Raw genomic sequence first — 20,613 nt, forward strand, 5'->3', positions numbered from 1 at the left:
CTCAAAACAAAAGTTTTTTTAGAAAAAACTTAAAAATCAACATGTCTTAAAAATATTTTTCAAACCAAAACAAATGTCTCAAAAGCTATTTGCAGATATGATGATTGGTAAGATGATTCAGCCCTGAGGAATATTTTCTCTAGTGTTATTCTGATTCTTACATTTTGAGGATTTGATTTAGTCAGATTATTTTCTCAAAACTATATTTATTTTCTATCTGTCCTGAAACTCAGCTAACAGACCAAAGAAATTCAAACCTTAAAGCTGCAACGTGAAACATTTATTGAATAAATGAATCATTTTTTCCTTTTTGTCTTGGCTACCAGGAAACTCAGAGTTATGTTAGGTAGAGGAAACTGTTTCATCTTTGGTTCTCCCTTTCTCTACATGATTTTCCTATCATTCTTTTGATCTTTATTTATCTGCCCTATTTCTCTGAATTTTTATGCTAATCTGTTTCAAATCCATTTTGGATGTAGATGGAACTACATCTATGGATGAATCTATGGAAAGATGCCCAGTTTCAGTAGTACTCATATAAATGCGAATTTAAAAATCCACAAAATATTGCTTAACACACATTTGAATGGCAAAGTTATAAAGCCAGATAATATTATGAGCTGATGATGATATGAGAAATCATATATTAAGTTCTGTTGGTTGGAGTGTGAAGTGGTAGAGCCACTCAGGAGAGCAATCTGAAGGTGCTTAATGAAACTAAATATGCATAAACTCTATGAATGAGTTTATAATTCTATAACAGAACCATTAAGGGACATGTGCAAGGGTGTTTATAAAATCATTGTTTGTGATAGCACTGAAAGCAATATAGATTTCTATTACTAAAAGACTGAATAGGTAAAATGTGACATATGCACATGCTAAGAATACTATGTGAAGTCAGAACTCTAGTCAAGATACACATATTAGCTCTAGCTGCCATAATAAAATGCCATAGACTGGGTGGCTTAAACAACAGAAATTAATTTTCTCACAGTTCTGGGGGCTAGAAGTCCAAGATTAGGGTGCTAGCGTGGTTGAGTTCTGATGAGGGCTCTCTTCCCGGCTTGCAGATGATTGCTTTCTCACTGTGTCCCCACATGGCACAGAGAGAGGGAGAGAGAGAGAGAGAGAGAGAGAGAGAGAGAGAGAGAGAGAGAGAGCTAGTTCTCTGATATTGCTTCTTATAAGGGTACAAATCCCATCATGAGGGCTCTGTAATCATTACCTCATCTAACCCTTCCAAGGCCCCGTTCTAACTACCAACACATTGGGAGTTATGGCTTCAACATATGAGTTCTGGGGGGACACAAACTTTCATTCCATAACATTTTGCCCCTAGCCCCCCAAAATTCATGTCTTTCTCACATTCAAAATATATGCAGTCCATCTCAACAGACCCAAAAGTCTTAACTTAGTCCAGCAGCAACTCTAAAGTCTTAAGTGCAAGGTATCATCTAAATATCGTCTAAATCATGTATGAGTGAGACTCAAGGTACAATTTGTCCTGAGGCTAAATTTCTCTCTAGCTGTGAACCTGTGGAAACAGACAAGTTATGACTGAACTTGTTTTGTGGTTTTTTTTTTTTTTCACTGGGATTCTGGAAAGGAGATCCTTAGAGGAACAGGGGAGAAATTGGGGATATTTTGCCTAGGGTTGAGAGATGTCTTGGCTGTCTTTAGATGTCAGAGGATTTGTCATTTGCAGAGACAGAACTGTGCCTTATAGCTCCAGAGAAAATCCCTAGGCCATAGAAATAAGTCTTCAAAGAGATAACATTACTTAATGGTAAAACAAATCAAAAGCACAGTAATATTAATAGTTGCTGCTTACATTTACTGATCACTTACTAGGTGCCACGCTCTGGGTTGAGCATTTTAAATTCATTATCTTAATTTGTTCTCTCAGAGATGCAATGAACTAAGTGTTCAAACCACCTCTTCAAAAAAACTGGCATAAGAAAAAAACAAAATTGACTATATTGAAACTTTGTCCCTAGAATTTAATCAAATTAAAATGAATCTTTTCAGTAGTAGAATTGTTTTTTCCACTAGATTTCAAGGCATGAAACTCCATTAAGACATAGAGCATCATACTATACCAGCATCTACCACCCTTGTGATGATCATTTCCTGAACTCTAAGGACCAGCTCACAGGCTTCCTTGGCACTCCAAGTTCTGTCCTCATCCTGGGTGTCCTCAACAATATACACACGAAAGTCCCACCCCAAACACCCTGGCCTCACGTCTCTCTGACCTTTAACTTCTGAGCACCTCAACCACTCCCATTCACTTGACATCACTGGGTGTGGCTTTAACTCCAATATCCCACTGAGGCCCAAATCCCCTAATGAAGGCTGGGTCCATGCCATTTGCTCTTTGGCTTCACTGAGGGGCCAGTGCCCAAGACCTTCCTTTTCTCTTCACTTTTTTCCTTGTCCAGCCAGGATCTTGGAGCATATTTATTTAGTATTGACTGCCTCTTCTTCCCCTTGCCCTCCAATGACCACATCTGCACTATTTAGCCTCAGTTTTGAGTCTCTCCAAACTAATGATTTCTCTGATGTCATAATGGCCACTGTGGGAGAAAGGAGCAGCACCCCAAGTGTTGGTACCTCTAACAGTCAGAACTTCCAACCTCAGTTGGTCCTTCTGGCCACCCTGCAATCCTTTCACATGCCCCAAGTCACCTCTTTCTCCAGTTTTTCTCCCATCTATACTCCAAGTTTTTCATCACTCCTCTCAAAGAACAGTCCCTTTCACTCTACCCTCACCACACCCCATACAATGGCTAAGACTCCTAATTCATAAAGGAGATTGAAGTTAACTTCAGCTTCTTGTCCCCATACCTACAAAGGTCTCTTTGGCTTCACTAGCTCTCACTTCACATTTCTCTTTTAGTTTCAGAAGAACTGGCCCTCATCCTCTAGTTTCTCCACCTTTGCTCTGTACACCCTCCTCTAATTTTCCTCCTCCTATCTCCCCTAGAACCTTGCTTATACTACTATCCATTCTCTTTCCTGAGATCCATTCTTTAACTTCTTAAAGAAGTGGAATGAGATCCATTCTCTTTCCTACTATCCATTCTTTATTCCCTCTCTCCCTACCAGTTCCCTAACCTCAGGTTATTCATATGCTCAACTGTCCCTCTTCTTTAGAAATCTTTTCTTGCCACCACTGTCCCCTTCATCTACTATTAAAGCTGCTCTCATCTTTTAAGTCTAAAAAATCAGTGGTCTATACCCAATCTCAGTTTTCTCACTTCCTATTCTTTTTTCAACTCAGTGTGATCAATCATACTACTCCACTGTGCTACATTTACCATGATTACTCTTTAGTCCTGCTCTTACTTTTTATTACAGTTGTATTGAAGCATATAATAAATTGCACATATTTAAAATATACATTTTGATGAGTTTTGACACATGTATACACCCATGAAACTATCACCTCAATCAAGATAATGAACATATCTATCACCAACAAAAGTTTCGAGATACCCTTTGGTAAACCAAACAGCCCACACACTGTCCCTAAGCAGCCATTGATCTGCTTTTATCAACACAGATTAGTTTGCATTTCCTAGAATTTTATATAAATGGATTCAGACAGGATGTACTCTTTTTTTGTCTTGCTTATTTCACTCAAAATAATTATTTTGAGACTCATCCATGTTGTGCATGCATCAACAGTTTGCTCTTTTAAATTGCTAAGTAGCATCCCATTGTATAAATATGCCACAATTTATTTATGCATTCTCCTGTTGATGAACATTTGGGTTGTTTACAGTTTGTGGCTGTTTTTAATAAAGCTGCAATGAGCATTATTGGGCTAGTGTATATGCTTTCATTTCTCTTCGGTAAATAGCTAGGAGAAGGATGAATGGGTTGTAATATAGGTATATGTTTAACTTTTTAAGAAACTGCCACATTGTTTTCCAAAGTGGATATACCATTTTATATTCCCATGAGAAATGAATGAAAATTCCAGTTGTTCCACATCCTCACCAACATTGGTATGGTCAGTCTTTTCATTTTAGACATTCTAATGGATGTGTAATGATATCTCATTGTGGTTTTGATTCGCATTTCTTTAAGGACAAATGATTTTGAACATCTTTTCATGTACATATTTGCCATTTGTATTTCTTCTTTCGTGAAGTGTCTATTCTAATCTATTGCCTATTTTTAGTGTATTGCTTATCTTCTTATTATTGAGTTATAAAAATTCTTTATATATTCTAGATACAAGTCCTTTATTGGATATGTGATTTGTAAATGTTTTCTCCCATCTGTGACTTGCCTTTTTATTTTACTAATAGTATTTTTTAGGAAACAATAGTTTTTAATTTTGATGAAGTCCAATTATTGATTTTGCTTAAGTCCTCATGCTTATTGTATTCTATTTAGAAAATGTTTGCCAAATGTAAAGTCGCTTAGAGTTTCTATTAAGTGTTGTGCTGGAAGTTTTATAGTTTTAGCTCTTACTTTTAAGTCTTTGATCCATTTTGAGTTAATTTTTATATATAACATGAGATAAGGGCTGAGGCCCTACTTTTTTGTACGTGATCTTTCCATTGTTTCAGAAGTTTGTTGAAAAACATTTCCCCATTAAATTGCCTTGCCATCTTTGTGAAAAATCAAATGACCTTATATGTGTGGGTCTATTTTGGACTCTCTATTCTGTTCTATTGATATATAAGTCTGTTTTTATACCAATACTATACTGTCTTGATTATTATACCTTTACTATAAATCTTAAAACCAGGCAGTTATTTGTTTTTTATTAAAGTTATTTTTGACACATCTAGGTCCTTTGAATTCCTATGTAAATTTTAGAATCAACTTGTCAATATCTATACAGAAGCCTACTGGGATTTTGAATGGGATTATGATGAATCTGTAGATCAATTTGGAGAGAACTGCTATCTTACCATTATTGAGCTTTCTGATCCATAAACATAACTTTCCATTTGTTTAGGTCTTTTAACATTTCTTTCAGCAATATTATGTACATGTTTTCCATGTTATTTGTCAAATTTATTCCTAAGTATTTTATATTATTTGACGGTATTGAAAATAATATTTAAAATTTTTCAATTTCCTTTTGTTTGTTGCTAGGGTACAAAAATTGATTTTTATATATTGACCTTGTATCCTGCAGCCTTGCTAAACTCACTTATTACTTTTAATAGCTTTTTTGTAGATTCCTTATGATTTTCTACAGAGATGATCCTGTAGTCTGGGAATAAAATATCTTTGTTCCAAATACATATGTCTTTTATGTATTTTCTCACCTTATTGTATTGAGTGTGGTCTCCAGTAAAATATTGAACAGAAGTGGTGAAAGTAGACACCCTTACCTTACTACTGATCTTAGGGCAAAAGCATTCAGTCTTTCAAACATTCAGTGTGATATTAGCAGCAGGTTTTCCATTTATCAGTTTGAAGATGCTGTCTTCTATGGCAGGTTTGCATAGAAGTTTCTATTTTTAACACCAGGAATGGACATTGAATATTGTAGAACGTGTTTTTGCTACATTACTAAGATAATTATATGGATTTTCTTTGTTAATATGGTGAATTATTATATATTGACATTTTCAAATATTAATCCAACATTGCAATCCTTGAATAAATTTCACTTAACTATGATGTAGTATCTTTTAAATGTATTACTGGGTTTGATTTCATAAAATTAGTTAAACATTTTCATCTTTATGCTTGTAAGAGATATTGATATATAGTTTGCTTTACTTGTATTGATTACAACTGGTTTTAGTCTCAGGGTAATGCTGGCTCATAGACTGAGTCGTAAAGTATTCCCTCATCTTTATATTTCTGGAAATGTTTGTGTAGGATTGGTATTATTTCTTTCTTCAATATTTGGTAAAAATGACCAGAAAAGCTGTCTGGTCCTAGAATTTTTTATGTAGAAAGGTTTTCAACTACAAATTCTTTCTTCTTGAGCGAGCTTTGATAGCTTACATCTTTTAAGAAATTTGCTCATTTCATCTAAGTTGTTGAAACTATTAGCCTAAAATTGTCTATAATATTCTTTCGTTATCTGTAAAATCTGCAGTGGTATCACCCCTCTCATTCCTGATATTAGTAAATTATGTCTTCTTTCTTTTTTTTCCTGAACAGTCTGGCTAGAGGTTTAACAATTTTATTTAACTACTCAAAAAATTAGCTTTTGGTTTTGTTGATTTTCGCAATTGTATTTCTGTTTTACATAATATTTTATTGATTTCTACCCTTAACTTTATGCCCCTCTTTCTCCTTACTTTGAGCTTAATTTGCTTTTACTTTACAGTTTCTTAAAGTGGAAGTTTAGATTATTGATATGAGCCCTTTCTTCTTTTCTAATATAGCCTTTCATAGTATAAATTGTCCACTGAGCACTACTTCATCTGCAATCTGCAAAATTGGTATTTTGCATTATCATTTTTATTCACTTCAAAATATTTTCCATTTCTTATGAGTTCCTATTTGGCCCACGGGTAATTTAAGTGTATTGTTTAGGTTTTTTTTTTTAAATATTTGGGAACTTTTCAAATGTCTTTCTGTTACTGGTTTCTAATTCAATTCCATATTGATCAGAATATATTTGTATAATTTTACTATTTTTTAAGGTATTCAGGTTTGTTTTATGAGCCATAATATGGTCTATCATGATAAATGTTCTATCTGTACTCGGAAAAATATTTATTCCAATACTTTGGGTGAAGTGCTCTATAAATGTCACTTCGGTCAATTTCGTTGAAAGCGCTTTTTTAGTCTTTTCCAATCTCACTAACCTTCTACTTTTCTATCATTTGTTGCTACTATAGTTTGGATATACCTCCAAGCCTCATGTTGAAATTTAATCCCCGATGTTGGAAGTGGAGCCTAATGGGATGTGTTTGGGTCATGGGGGCTGATACCTCATGAATAGATTCATGTCCTCCCTGAGATGAGGGAAAGTGAGTTCTTGCCCTCTTAGTTCCCACAAAAGCTGGTTTTTAAAAAGAGCCTGAAACCTCCCCACACCTTGGTTTCTCTCTTGCTATGTGATCTTTGTACTTGCTGGCTCCCGTTCGCCTTCTGCCATGAGTGGAAGCTCCCTGAAGCCCTCATCAAGAGCAAATGCTTGCTCCATGCTTCTTGTATAGCCTGCACAACTATGAGCCAAATAAAACTAATTCCTTTAAAAACTCCCCAGCCTTAGATATTCCTTTACAGCAACACAAAATAGACTAAGACAGAAGGGTAGTGAAATCTCCAACCGTGATCGTGGATTTGTCTAAGCTCTATCAGTGTTTGCATCATGTATTTTTGAACCTCATTATATAAGATTATTATGTATTTTTAATGAATTAACCTGTTTAACAGTATGAAAAGACCCTCACTGGTCTGAAGTCTACTTCGCATGTATTGATATAGCCACTTTAGCTTTCCTGTGTCCATTGTTAGCATGGTTAACAGGTTTGTTTCAGTGCTTTTAAATATATTTTTTTCTGATGTCTTATAACTTGCATCATTTCCAATAAGAAATCTGCTGTCTTTCTTATAATTGTCCATCTTTAGGTAATGTGTCTTCCATCACCCACCTAACCCACCCCACTCCCAGTCCCCTTGTACTGGCTTCTTTTAAGATTTATCTTAAAGATAAGATTTTATCTTTATCACTGATTTTAAGCAATTGGGTTATGATGTCCCTTGGTGTAGTTTTTCACAATTTTTATGCTTGGGATTTGTTGAGATTCTTAGATTTATGGGTTCATAATTTTTTCTAATTTGAAAAATATTCAGCCATTATTTCTTAAAATATTTTTTCTGTCCTCCCTCCTCCTTTGATGACTCTGATTATGTCTATGAGGCTGATTTCAGTGGTCTCACAGCTCATTAACACTATGTTGACATTTTTTATTTTTCCTCTCTTTGTTTAATTTTCAGGCTTCTAATGTTATGTCTTCAAATCCAGTAATCTTTTCTCTGCAAGTTCCTTTTTCACCATTTACCCCGTAAACACTGATGTTTTATCAGGGATCATTTTTATGCCACCTTTTCTTCTCGCTCTGCACACTCATACACTTCTAGGGCTTCAGTTACCATTTTTATTTTGATCACTGCCAAAACTGTATCTTTAGACCAGACCATTCAGTATTCTAGTATTTCTGACTGCCTATTTGACATCTTCCCCTGCTTAACCCTGCACTTTAGCTTATACAGAAACTATTATCTCCTCCTGTATGTTTTATCACAGTAAATAGCAACACAAAACAACTGGTTACCCAAACATGAAACATGGGTCTCATTCAAGATCCTTTTTGAAGGCTTATATATTGTTTTAGGCATTTATGTATACCTAGGTTTCTAGCACAATGCTTAGCATATTAAAATGCTTAGTAAATGTTTATTGATGTATAAAGTTATTTTTCCATGGGTTTAAAATTTGTAAGATTCATGGTAGGATTTGAATCTAGATTTTTATGAATTTAAATCCTTGTTTCATCCACCACATGATACTATCTTCAAGGTAAATAGTCCAATTCCTTAAATCTTTATTTCTTGAAATTTCTCCATTCTTGTACAGTCTTTCCATGTGTATTTTAAAGTATGAGACTTTTAAGTCTGGAAATCTGTAGAAAGTGTGGAAGTTTGTATTTTCCAAAGACAGCTACAACAATATGTCATATTCTATATGCTGTTTTGCAATGCCACTACCCCATCAAGAAGTAGAGTCTATTTCTCTAACTTTTTGAGTCCGGATGGGACCTGTGACTGCTTTTACCAATAAAATACAATAGAAATGATGCTGTTACAGTACTTGGAATAGCTCTTAACTTCTCTGGAAATTTTCACTGATTTCTTGAAAGCCAGCCAACATGTGACTACCCTAAGACCATCAACGCTATGAAAAGCTCAAGTCATATGGAGTGGGCCTGGAGGATGAGATGTCATATTGAGGTGGGGTACAAGGTTCCAGACCTTGAGGACATGTAGGTGCAGAAGCGATCTTGAAAGTGGAGTGTCCAGTCCCAGCCCTCCAGCCAACTCCACATGAATGAGAAACAAACCACTAGGCAAGGCCGTCTCAAATTCCTGATCCATGAAATAATGAATAACATAAAATTGTTGCTTAAGACCACTAAATTTCGGATGGTTTGTAGCACAACAACAGATAAGCAAAATGGAAGAGAAGGAAATATGACTAACATGCCTATAATCATGGAAGGTTTGGATGAAAATCTTTTTCTCCTAAGCCCCAAAATACCAAGAAAAGGAAGTCAACCTAGAGGGTAGGAAGATTGAATAAAGACATATAAGAGGCTTCCTTAATACCCTCATCAGGAAATAAATACATAGAGATTGATACACCCTTGAAATGGTAAAGAAAACTATGTATGACTTCCAAACAGGAAAAAAAAATAGAATTGCTTTTCAGTAGTACAGATGGCAAAGAGCAAGAAGAAGATCTAGCTATTTTGGAGGGCAGAAAGAGTGTTCCCCAAAGTCATGACTAGCTTGAATAATGGGTTAAATATAAAAGAATTTAGCAGTCATTAATGAAAAGTGAGGCAATTGAGTTCAACCTGCATATGTATACAAATAATTAAAATGACCAGTGAGAAAATAATTTAGGTGCCAGTAACTGCTCAGAGATAATAACTTCTTAAACCACATTATTAGAAGTGGAAAATTCCAAATGAAGAAGGCTGATCAGCTTTTTTTACTCAGAAAAAAACCTGGAAGATTGTCCTCAGTTATGTGAACAATTGGGAGAATTCGAGGACACAAAGCCATACCACATGGAGGAACTGTTGACTTTTTAGGTCTGTGTCAACCACGAAAGTCTTTGAAACTATATATTTAGATGCATTCTTGAAATTCTGAACGTCTCACGCAATTCCTTAATACCTAGTCCCAGCCTGGATCCACTGTAATGGTGTTCTTCAAATCTAACTGCATAATACTCTAACAGGGTCTGGAAAGGCAGAGCCCAGAGGGAGAATTGCTTCTGGGCTTTCTCATTGCAAGATTTGATTAAGGCAGGCTTTCCTGTAAGACTTCTGAGGTAGACTGGGGTGGGTCTTGTTTGGATGTCCCTGTTATTTCACAAACAGGAAGAATTTCCAATTTCCCACTTAGAAAGAAGAACCAGCAGGCCTGGGGTCAAGGTCAGTTGGACATGACTTCACCAGAGTTTTGCCCCGTGTGCTTGCTTTGTGATGTATGACTCATCGTAATTAAATTTTGAGCTAGATTAACTATAATTCCTGCACTTATTAGGCGATCAGTGTTTAAAGCCCTTGTAAAAGAGGATGAGCTGTTCATTCTGATAATGCAATTAACTACCCAACAGAGCTAATATTTTATTTTAGGGAAGAGTAATTTTTGATTAATGATGCATTTTATTTCCCAAATCCCTGCAGCGGTGGGTCACATCTTTGGTGAGAAAGCCAAAGAAAAAGGGTAAAATTAGAAAACTTGGAGTGTTTGGAGGCAGATTAGTGTGGATTCTACAGAGCTGGCTGCTCCCTTGGAGCCCACTCCCAATTCCTGAACTCCTGCTCTCTTAGGTTTACATGTACCTCAGGATTCTCCACAGCAGAATACACCTCAAGAATATTTTTGGGGAGCATAAATCTCCCTTGTTCCAATTTCTTCTTACAGAAACAGGACATAACATCAGCATTTCTGAAGTTTTTGGCTGTGAGATGCTATTTAATTCCATTATTCCCAGAGCAAGATCTATGTGAAGAGAGGACTGGTTGAGAGGGATCCAGAGATGCTTCCTGGAAGAAGTGATATTTGAAAAGAGTACTGATTCATGGCTTGTGTGAGAATTGGGGCGCATTATTTGGGGTCAAGGACATCAGTTAGAAGGCTATTTTAGGAATCCAGTTGAAATATCAGCAGGGAGATAAAGAGAAGCAGACATAGTCGGCTAATATTAAAGAAGTAGAAATTTCAAGACTTGCTTGTTGTTTGGATATTTAGGGGACAGTGGGTGGAGAGTGTCAAGAAAAAGGTCTAGGTGCCTAATTTGCATGATGAAGCATATGATAGTAGATTAGGTGGAAAAGCATGTTTGTTTCTTCTAGAATGGTGGAAGAGATTTCTTCTAGAAGTTTATTTCTTCTAGAATGGTGAAAGAGATTTCGAGTTGGAGTTAACTGTGGTACATCAAAGTGGAGATGTACAATGAGGCAACTGGATTTGTGGGACATGGACTCAGAAAAGAGAAGATAAAGATTTAGAGGTTATTGGCAAAGAAGTTGCAACCATGAGTGTGGACCACATTGCTCAGGAATGGCATCTTCAAATTAGACTATGAGAAGAGGACCAGGAACTAAACTAAAAAAGACTAACTCCAAAGAAGTACGCCAAGGAGGAGCCAGGAAGAAGACTGAGCAGAAATAGGTATCAGTGGCTTTAACTATGGGGAAGTGAGGACCACTGAAGCAAAGGGCAGGAAAAATACCTTGAACAAAATGAATCTGCATCCTCAACAAGTGGAATTCATGGGAGATAGGCTGAGGATGACACTACAGGTTTAAAGTTTAGCACAAGTAAAGGCATAGAAGGTGAACTGGGGAAGGTGCCAAGGCCAAAATTTCAGTGAACAAAATTGAGCATTTTCCAGCACGGAGATTTCTCAAAGAACTAAAAATAGAACTACCATTTGATTCAGCAATCCTACTACTGGGTTTCTCCTGAAATGAAAATAAATCATTATTTTTTTAAAATGCCTGCACTCACATGTTTATCACAGCACTAGTTACAATAGCAAAGTCACAGAATCAACCTACATGTCCATCAATGGATGACTGGATAAAGAAAATATGGTGTATGTATACACCATCGAATACTACCCAGCCATAAAAAGAATGAAGTCATGTTTTTTTGCAGGAAGATGGATGGAACTGGGGGCTATTATCTTAAGTGAAATAGCTCAGTATCAGAAAGACAAATACCACATGTTCTCACTTAGAAGTGGGAGCCAAACAATGGATACACATGAACATACAGGGAGAAATAACAGACTTTGGAGACTTCAAAAGGTGGGAGAGTGGGAGACGGATGAGGATTGAAAAATTACATATTGGCTACGGTGTTCACTCTTTGGGGGGTGGGTACACTAAAAGCCCAGACTTCATCGCTAGGCAATACATGCATGTAAGAAATCTGGACTTCTACCCCCTAAATATATAAAAACAATTTTAAAAAACCAAAATTGAGCACATTTTCTCTGAAAGCAACTTGCCATTATTTGCTACCCTGCCAAAAAGACTTAGTGTGGCTTTCCCTCTTTTGGAACCAATGTAAGCATCACTATTTTTTCCCTTAGCCTCTGGATCCGAGGGAGCAGCGTCCATCCTTTGTGCCTTCCTCAAATCCTTCCTGCATAGCCACTGCTGGCCTCTGAGAAGGATGGAAACTGATGCTGGGCCCACAGTATTCCAAACTTACCATGATCTGGCCCAAATATATATTCCCATCTTATCTTTTTCTTTCTTGTATCCAATCCCAGCTCCATCAAAACAGAATTATTCACTGATTCCCATCTAATCCGTCTGGTTTCTTACCACTGTGCCTATATCATGCTGTTCTCTTCCTGGCAGTCCCTACACCCACCCAGTTCCTATTTCTTCAAATTCTACTCATCCTTCCTTGGTCAGTTTCATACAGCATGAAGTCATCCCACATCCCCCAAACAGCAAACAGATCTGAATCTTTTCTCTAGGCTACCAGAGCATTTTACTCTTTCATGGCATGAATCCTACTTTGATATGTATTTGGAATTAGCCATGTCTGTTTTAAATTCCTCCCTCTTAGACCCTGATGAATTCCTTGAGGCTCTGGACCATATCCTGCCTTTCTTTATATCTTATCCATCAGCACTAAGCACAGTGCCTGGTGCATATGAAACATTTAATAAATGCTTATATACTGAATAAGTGAATGAAAAAATGAATGAAGAAATGATTCGTGGAAGAGCCCAGTGCTAATCTCAGACAGAGAACTTTCTCTTATCTGGCTTCCAGATTCCAAATGGAGTCTTATTACAAGTCATGGATCTCGTCTTATTCCAGTAAGAAAAAGGTTTTGCAACCATGTCATGTTGAATCTCTCAATGGTCATGTGCATAGTTACTCATTTTCTGTGTTTTCCTTTCTCCATATCCAACTGTAAGCTAATGCTATGTTATAGGAGAAAGAGCCTGGCTTGGGTATGGGATAAAGTTGGATTTGAATTCTGATACTATCTTTTACTCACTCTCTGTGATTCTAGAACAGGTCACTTGCCCTCTCTGTGTTCTGTAAACAGTAGTGTCCATCTCTGACTTGCCTCCCTTCCAATACTGCTGTGAGGCCCCAGAAAGATACAGAATATACAGCTTCTTTGAAAACCATAGACTCTTGGCATAGGTGAGGAATTATCATAGTGAGGTAATTAATATGGCTTGAAAGAAGGAAATGTAGATCCTGTCCTGGTTGGACCAGGCTGCATTTTTAGTCACTATGCTGGCTCTTGCAGAGCTCTGGGACATGGCTTTGGGTTATGTAGATGACACTTGTTAATGACAACAGTCTATAGGGGGAAAAAAACTCAGATATGCTGGGGAATCCAAGGTAGCTAGATTGGCTAGTGACAAGCAGAGAACAGACTCTGCCTGGAATTGGTAATGAGATCGCCAAAATGGAAGAGAAAATTGAGCCAAAGTGTAAATGTTCAAGCAGTTTAGGGAAGGGGTGTGTGTGTGTGTGTGCGTGCGTGCATGCACACATATGTCCGATGGGGAGCAGGGGTCTTTAAGAGCAATGAGTCTTGTCATTTGCATAATAGCTCTTGACAATTTGCAAAGCATTATCATAGCCACCATCTCTGAGGTCAGAGAACAGTATCTCCTTTTCCAAGATAACTTCAACTAGACCACCATCTTAGTCTTGACCTTTCCTTGCCTTCCTTTCTCTTCTCTTCCCTTTTCCTTCCCTTTCTTTTCTTTCTCTTCCCTTTTCCTTCCCTTTCTTTTCTTTCTCTTCCCTTTCCTTCCATTTCTTTTCTTTCCCTTTCTTTTCCTTTCTTTTTCTTTCTCTCAGTCAATATCTCCATCCAATCTCAGTTCCCTGAGGATGGTTGTAGAAACTGAGTCTCAGAGAGTGAGAGGAGCAGAGATGGAACATGAATTTTAGGCTGATGCCCTATTTTTCTTTAGTATTTACCTTTTTTATTGTGTATAAAACCAGTAAAGCCCATTGTAAAATGTTTGAGGGGAGAGGAAAACCCAGACACGTATGAAGAAGAAAACGTCAGTCATCCATAATGATCAGTATTGGGTCCATATTTCCTTCCAGCTTTTTTTTCTATGCAATTTGACATGCTTGAGATTCTGCTAAATGTAAATTTATAAATTCCAGTATACTTTCCACTGCATCATGATCTGTTGGTTTCCTTTTCTACACTAGGCATTGCCTCTTCCAAACCTCTGTAGCCTTTAAAGCCCCACTTGTCAAATAGGGTGTGTAGTGATGCCCCCTTGGCTTCTTGCAGCTGAAGTGAGAATCCTTTGAGATTCTAAGGGCAAGGGTATTTTGGAAATCTCAGCATGTGATTTGTGGAGGGGGTCTCAAGTGCAGGGTTTGGGGTTGAACAGCAATAGCCTACTCTGGCTCCTTCTCAAGTAAGCCCCCCTGTCCACTCACTGGAGATGAATGTTTCCAGGAGCCTCCCTGCTAAACACTCCTTTGAGCAGTCTGGCTATGTCTTCACCCTCTCATCCTTTCCCCCTTTGTCCTTTCTCTCCTGTCTCCACTTCGACCTCAGGTGACCCTTAAGCAATAACCTGCAATGGTGAGTGGGATTTGATGACATTAAATATAACTTGAGAGCACAAGCAGGACATCTTGTACTTCTCCAAACTCACAGTTTAAAAAACACATAATAACATTTATTCTCTCATATTTGTTTTTGTCGCTATTGGGTTAATTCTTGTTCTGCAGATATTTGTGTTACAAACTGACTATTCTTAGGCTGGGCGTGGTGGCTCACACCTGTAGTCCCAGCACTTTGGGAGGCCGAGGCGGGTGGATCACCTGAGGTCGGGAGTTCGAGACCAGCCTGACCAACATGGAGAAACCCCGTCTCTACTAAAAATACAAAATTAGCCAGGCGTGGTGGTTCATGCCTGTAATCCCAGCTACTCAGGAGGCTGAGGCAGGAGAATTGCTTGAACCCAGGAGGCAAAGGTTCTGGTGAGCTGAGATCACACCATTGCACTCCAGTCTGGGCAACAAGAGAGAAACTGTGTCTCAGAGAAAAAAAAAGAAAGAAAGAAAAACAAAGAAAGAAAGAAAAGAAAAGAAAGAAAGAAAGAAAAGAAAGAAAGAAAGAAAGAAAGAAAGAAAGAAAAGAAACTGACTATTCTTAATGTATCTGTAGATGAGAGAAACTGAAAAAAAGAGGTCTCAATAGTAAGAGTTAGAATATGCATGGAATATTAACTTACTGATTAATGGATTTTAATCTATTATTATCTTATACTTTCAGTAGTGGCAAGTTCTTCGTTGAGGGAGGTGGAGAGGTGTGATGGTTACTGGTGGCTTAGTCTCCTGGGAACTTAGCTCACTGGGGATGCCAGATTAATGCATCCTTGATGTGGGTTTCTGGCATTGGAGTGAATAAGGTTCTGATGATTAGGTGACCTGAGGAGGGAAGGGAAAAGAGTGTTTCTGTCTCCCAGCTACTCATGTCTTTGATCAATAAAACTGTGGTTATGTAGCTACTCATATTCATTTTATACATCAAATATTAATCCCATAGCACACAGCAGTATTTCTCAATGTGTGATCTATAAATTATCCATATCAGAAGCACTTTAGTTGAGGCCTGGGGATCTGCATTTGAAAAGTATCCCAGATGATGCAGATGCACACCAAAATCTGATCCCCAATGCTCCAGTCTCTCAAGTACTCTGTGAGAAAAAAAAGATGCCATGGTTAGGGAAGTTTTGAACACATTGCCTACTACATCCACCTCTGAAGAGGTTCATAATGCACATTAGCATATTAAAAGCTCTGAAAAATCTTTCAATAACAGAACAATCTTATGTCCACTAACATAAGATTAATTAAATTATGATACACATACAATAAACTCCTATACTGTATTTTTTTAAAATGAGGTAGCCCTCAAAGAACTAACAGGCAGCTTGGTGTAGATGTTAAGAGCATAGATTCTCGCACCAGATAGACCTGAACTCAAATCCAACCTCTGCCATTAAATAACTGTAATCTTAGGAAAGTCCTCTGAGCTGTTTTCTTTTCTCTACAGCGGGAATAATAACAATAGTCTTCATCTCATGGAAGTTATTATGAGTTTTAACTGAATGAAAATATGAAGTATTTATAGAATTGTATTTGGTACGTGGAAAATGTACAGTAATTATTAGCTCTTATGATCACTGACATGGGAAAATGCCCATGATATATTGTCAAATCAAAAGCAAGGCCAAGAACAATACATATAGCTTGCTTTCATTTGTGTTAATAAATTGCACATCATAAATAATTTCAAAGATAAGTGTGGAAGGATACTCAGTATTCTGTTAACAGTGATTACCTTTGGGGTTAGGTACTGGGAGGGAGGAACACTGTCAATTTTCACTTTACATACTTTGGTAAGTTTTTTTGTATTTTTCTGCCCAGCTTTATTAAGAGGTAATTGACAAACAAAATTGTATATATTTACAATGTACAATGTGACATTTTGATATATGCATACATTGTGAAATGATTGAATCAAGCTATTTAACATATCCATTACCTCACATACTTAGTATGTGTGTGTGGTGAGAATATTTAAGATATACTCTTAGCAATTTTCAAGTATACATTATTATTAACTGTAGTCACTATGCTGTAGAATAGATCTCCAGAATTTCTTCTTCCTAACTGAAACTTTATATCTTTTGACCAACATCTCTCCATTTCCCCTCCACCTTTTGTTTTTATTTATTTTTTAAAGATAACACACATCAGGGAGATAAAAGGAATTTTGCCCAGAATGGAACCCAGTATGGCCTGGATAATGGAAAATAATCAAGTGTTAGCACGGTTCTCTCTTGTTTCCAGAGAGGCACATTCAGCTACATTTAGCTTTTATTGTTTAAATTTTTTTATTTTTGCCAGCCTCACCATTCTTCTGACTCATCCAGCTGTCTGCCTACTGATCTCCTCTGCCTTCTGTATGCTGACGGCTGCTCTGTATATAAGCCTGTCTTTGTACATGTGAATTTTGAATTCCTAATGCTGGACATTGCATTTCACAGAGGTCAGCCCATGCTCCAGCCTACTGAGACTGTTTTGGATCCTGAGTCTCCCATCCAATCTGTTAGCTAGATCCTCTAGCTTCCCAGCATCCTCACTCTCAGAGAGCATGCCATCTGTCTGAGCTGTTGGATAAGAATGGTGACTTGACTGACACTGATGTAAAGATCTGTGACCTATCACTAGAGACACTGATCCACATATCAGCAGCCACCTGCTACCTCTGGTGTCTCACCTGCAGTCTGTATTTCTTCACTTTATCTATAAAGGGCTCATGAGAGTCTAAGTCAAAAGCCTTGTTAAAATCCAGATGCATCCTGTCTACAGCATTCTCCTGATCTACAAGCCTTGTAACCTTATCAGAAGAGTAAATTAAGTTAGTTCTGCCATGACTGGTTTTCCTAAAGGCCCTACTTAGTGTTATTACTAAAAAAGATTTGATTTGAGCCCAATTGTGGTTTCAATTTAGACATATTTACTGTATTTCCCTACCTGCTCAGTGTCCCTCCCTGTCCCTCCAAGGCTTGCCTGGTGGCTGGAGTTAATTGGATGCATAAATTCATGCAAAAGGACTAATGGAAAACAAGGGCTTATGTGTACTGTTTGCAATGTAGTAGCAAGAAAGAATTGCTCGAAAAGTAGAAATGTTGACATATATGTGTGAATTTTGGATTCCTAGTCCTTGACATTGCATCATGATAGATTGAGGGCCTATTTTGGCTAGAGGAGGATTTTGATGCTCTTTACAATACAACAGGAAGGTTGTTTATCATTCTACCTATGACCTGGGCTTAGTAATGGAGATCTATATTAGTTTCCTAGGGCTGCTGTAACAAACGACCACAAATTTTATGGCTTAACACAATAGAAATTTATTATCTCAAAGTCCGGAGGCCAAAAGTCCGATATGTTTCCTGAGCCAAGATCAAGGTGCTGGCAGGGCTGAGCTCCCTTTGGAGGCTCTAGGGGAGAATGCATCTTTTGCCCCTTCCCACTTCTGATGGTTGCTGGCATTCTTTGGCTGGTGGCCACGCCACTCCAATCACTGCCTCCATGGTCACATTGCCTTCTCTTCTTCTGTCTGCAATCTCTCTCTGACACACTTATAAGGGCACTTGTGATTGCATTTAGGGCCCAGCTGGCTAGTCCAAGATAATCTGTCTATATCAAGATGCTTAATTTAATCACATCTGCAAAGTCTCATAGAAGATAATATTCACATGTTCTTGGGAATAGAACATGGATTTTATGGGAGGGGGAGCATTATTCAGCCTAACACAAAGACTAATAACAAATTACTAATGCCTTCCCCTGACATACTCTCCTCAGCCCCTTGGTTTATCTAAGTATGAAGGAGACGACTGGAATAGAGAAAAGCAAAATTTTGCGGAAGATGCCACTAGACTTTCTTTCCTCTTCTGGCCCCTGGTGGTATATCCAGCTGCAGATCTGTTCATGTACCTGTCCAGTTTCTGACCATACACACTCTGCTGGGAAATAGTGCAGTATAATCCACTCCTGAAATTCATCTTTGCCAGTTTTCACTCATTTGGGTGGCTTTCGACCTCCACAGCATAATTGCTGACGCAGGTTGAAACTTTAACGGGGGGAAAGATTGATTGGCTCACCAATAACATTTGTCTCTTGGGCTGGCAGTGAGCGCAGAGGAACCATTTATGCAATCTAATTATTACGTCAATTGGGGGATGGAGTAATGTTTCCCAGATGCCATTTGGCACCTGGAAAGCTGCAAATCAGCACTATCATATAAGAAACATTAATATAGACCATTGATTGGATTCATTGATCCCATCCCTTCCCCCTACCGCCTTTAGCTTCTTACTTTGGTTTGGAGTGAAACTCAAAAGCTTTGCTTTGCTTCTCCTAGCTGCCATGTTCAGACAGGTGATCGGATTGATTAGATGTATTTTACAATTAAATGTACTTAAGGAATCATGTGCATTTCTGAATCATTTTCCCTTTTCCTGACCTTGAATCATTGAAAATATCTGTGGCCAGTAGGACTGAGATCTAGGCTCCAAAGGAAGCCAAAACTGGAGGGAAGAGCAAGGGGCAAAGTGCTGTTTGCAATTCCTGCATCCTGAGCCTGTATAATGTGTCCTCAGAACTTTTCACTAGGCTTTTCAGGTTCATTATTGGAACAGTTTCTTGGATCTTAGATCATTGTAAGCCCCCAAGAGGGCTTAATTTTTTATTTTTAATGATTCTTTTTATTAGTAACTAAGTAATCTGTTGGGATTAACCTCAACAGAGTGCAGGGCCCTAGAGCCCAAGGAAAGAGGATGTTAGGATATTGGGGAGGTTTATTATAACCTCTTTAATCTTCATTTCCCTTCCACAAATTCTTTTCCCTCTTGTAGGCAGATCCCTGCAATATTTTTAAGTGACAAAGTCTTTCATTCCACAATTGGAAACAAAGCTTAAAATGTAGCTAATCCAGGGAGAAGGAACATAGCTACTTAAATTTATACTAATGAGTAAATGACTGCTACTACAGACGCCTAGATGATCTATTAGATTTGGAAAGGGCTTCACAGCCCCAAACCTAAACTTGTTATTTTAAGGAAGGGAGGACTGAGAATTGACTTGCCCAAGGTCTTACATAAATTTTGAAGTATAGTTTTTTTTTCTGAAAGAAAGTTTTAATAGAGGAGCACCTTAAGGGGCATTGTAAACAGACATTTGTGACCAGTTTTACCAAGGGCTAGGTCTGGGGGATTCCAAAGCCAACTATAATCTCAGGTCTATTTTTAAAGGTAGTCTATCACCAGTGCTTAAAACACACTCTTCCCTTTGGCTCTGCCCTGGTGGGATTCACCAAAAGTTCATGTGTCTTATTCCTTTTTGTTATCTTAGTATCTAGTAGAGTGTCTGCCTCATAAAAGGCATTCAGTGAGTGTTTGATGTAAGACTGAATGTTTCCAGAAACAGGGAAGGCTTTTCACTGTACCCTCCATACTCTCTCATTCTGCCTCCTGTGTACATATTGCTTAAATAGCTGTTCAGGTTAGAGATTTTGCCCTTGGATGGGACTAATAATTGTGTCAATGGTCAGAGACCAAAGTGAAGAAGGCTATCCAACTTACCCAGGATCGAACCCACAACCCTAGACTTCCTTAAAGCATATGAGGAGATAGTCAGACTATAGTCTGAGATGTTAGAAGTGAATATTATGGAATCCATGTATCTCTGAAGGCCAGAGTCACCAAGTCTATATCTCTGATCATTGCGGGCATCCTAAGTCAGGGAATGCAGGTTGCAAGTGGGAGCCGGCACA

General features: G+C 37.8%; 1 long non-coding RNA gene across 1 annotated transcript in view; it reads right to left on the minus strand.

Moving 5' to 3' along the window:
• Positions 1 to 1,035: 1,035 nt before the first annotated feature.
• The window catches only part of LOC109024687 (uncharacterized), a 41,618-nt gene continuing 22,040 nt past the window's right edge, over positions 1,036 to 20,613 (minus strand). Inside the window, exon 3 of the long non-coding RNA XR_002004175.1 lies at positions 1,036 to 1,088. This is a non-coding gene — a long non-coding RNA (uncharacterized lncRNA). The remainder of the gene's footprint in view (positions 1,089 to 20,613) is intronic.

Source organism: Gorilla gorilla, chromosome X, assembly GCF_029281585.2.
Source record: "Gorilla gorilla gorilla isolate KB3781 chromosome X, NHGRI_mGorGor1-v2.1_pri, whole genome shotgun sequence".
Lineage (NCBI taxonomy): Eukaryota > Metazoa > Chordata > Mammalia > Primates > Hominidae > Gorilla > Gorilla gorilla.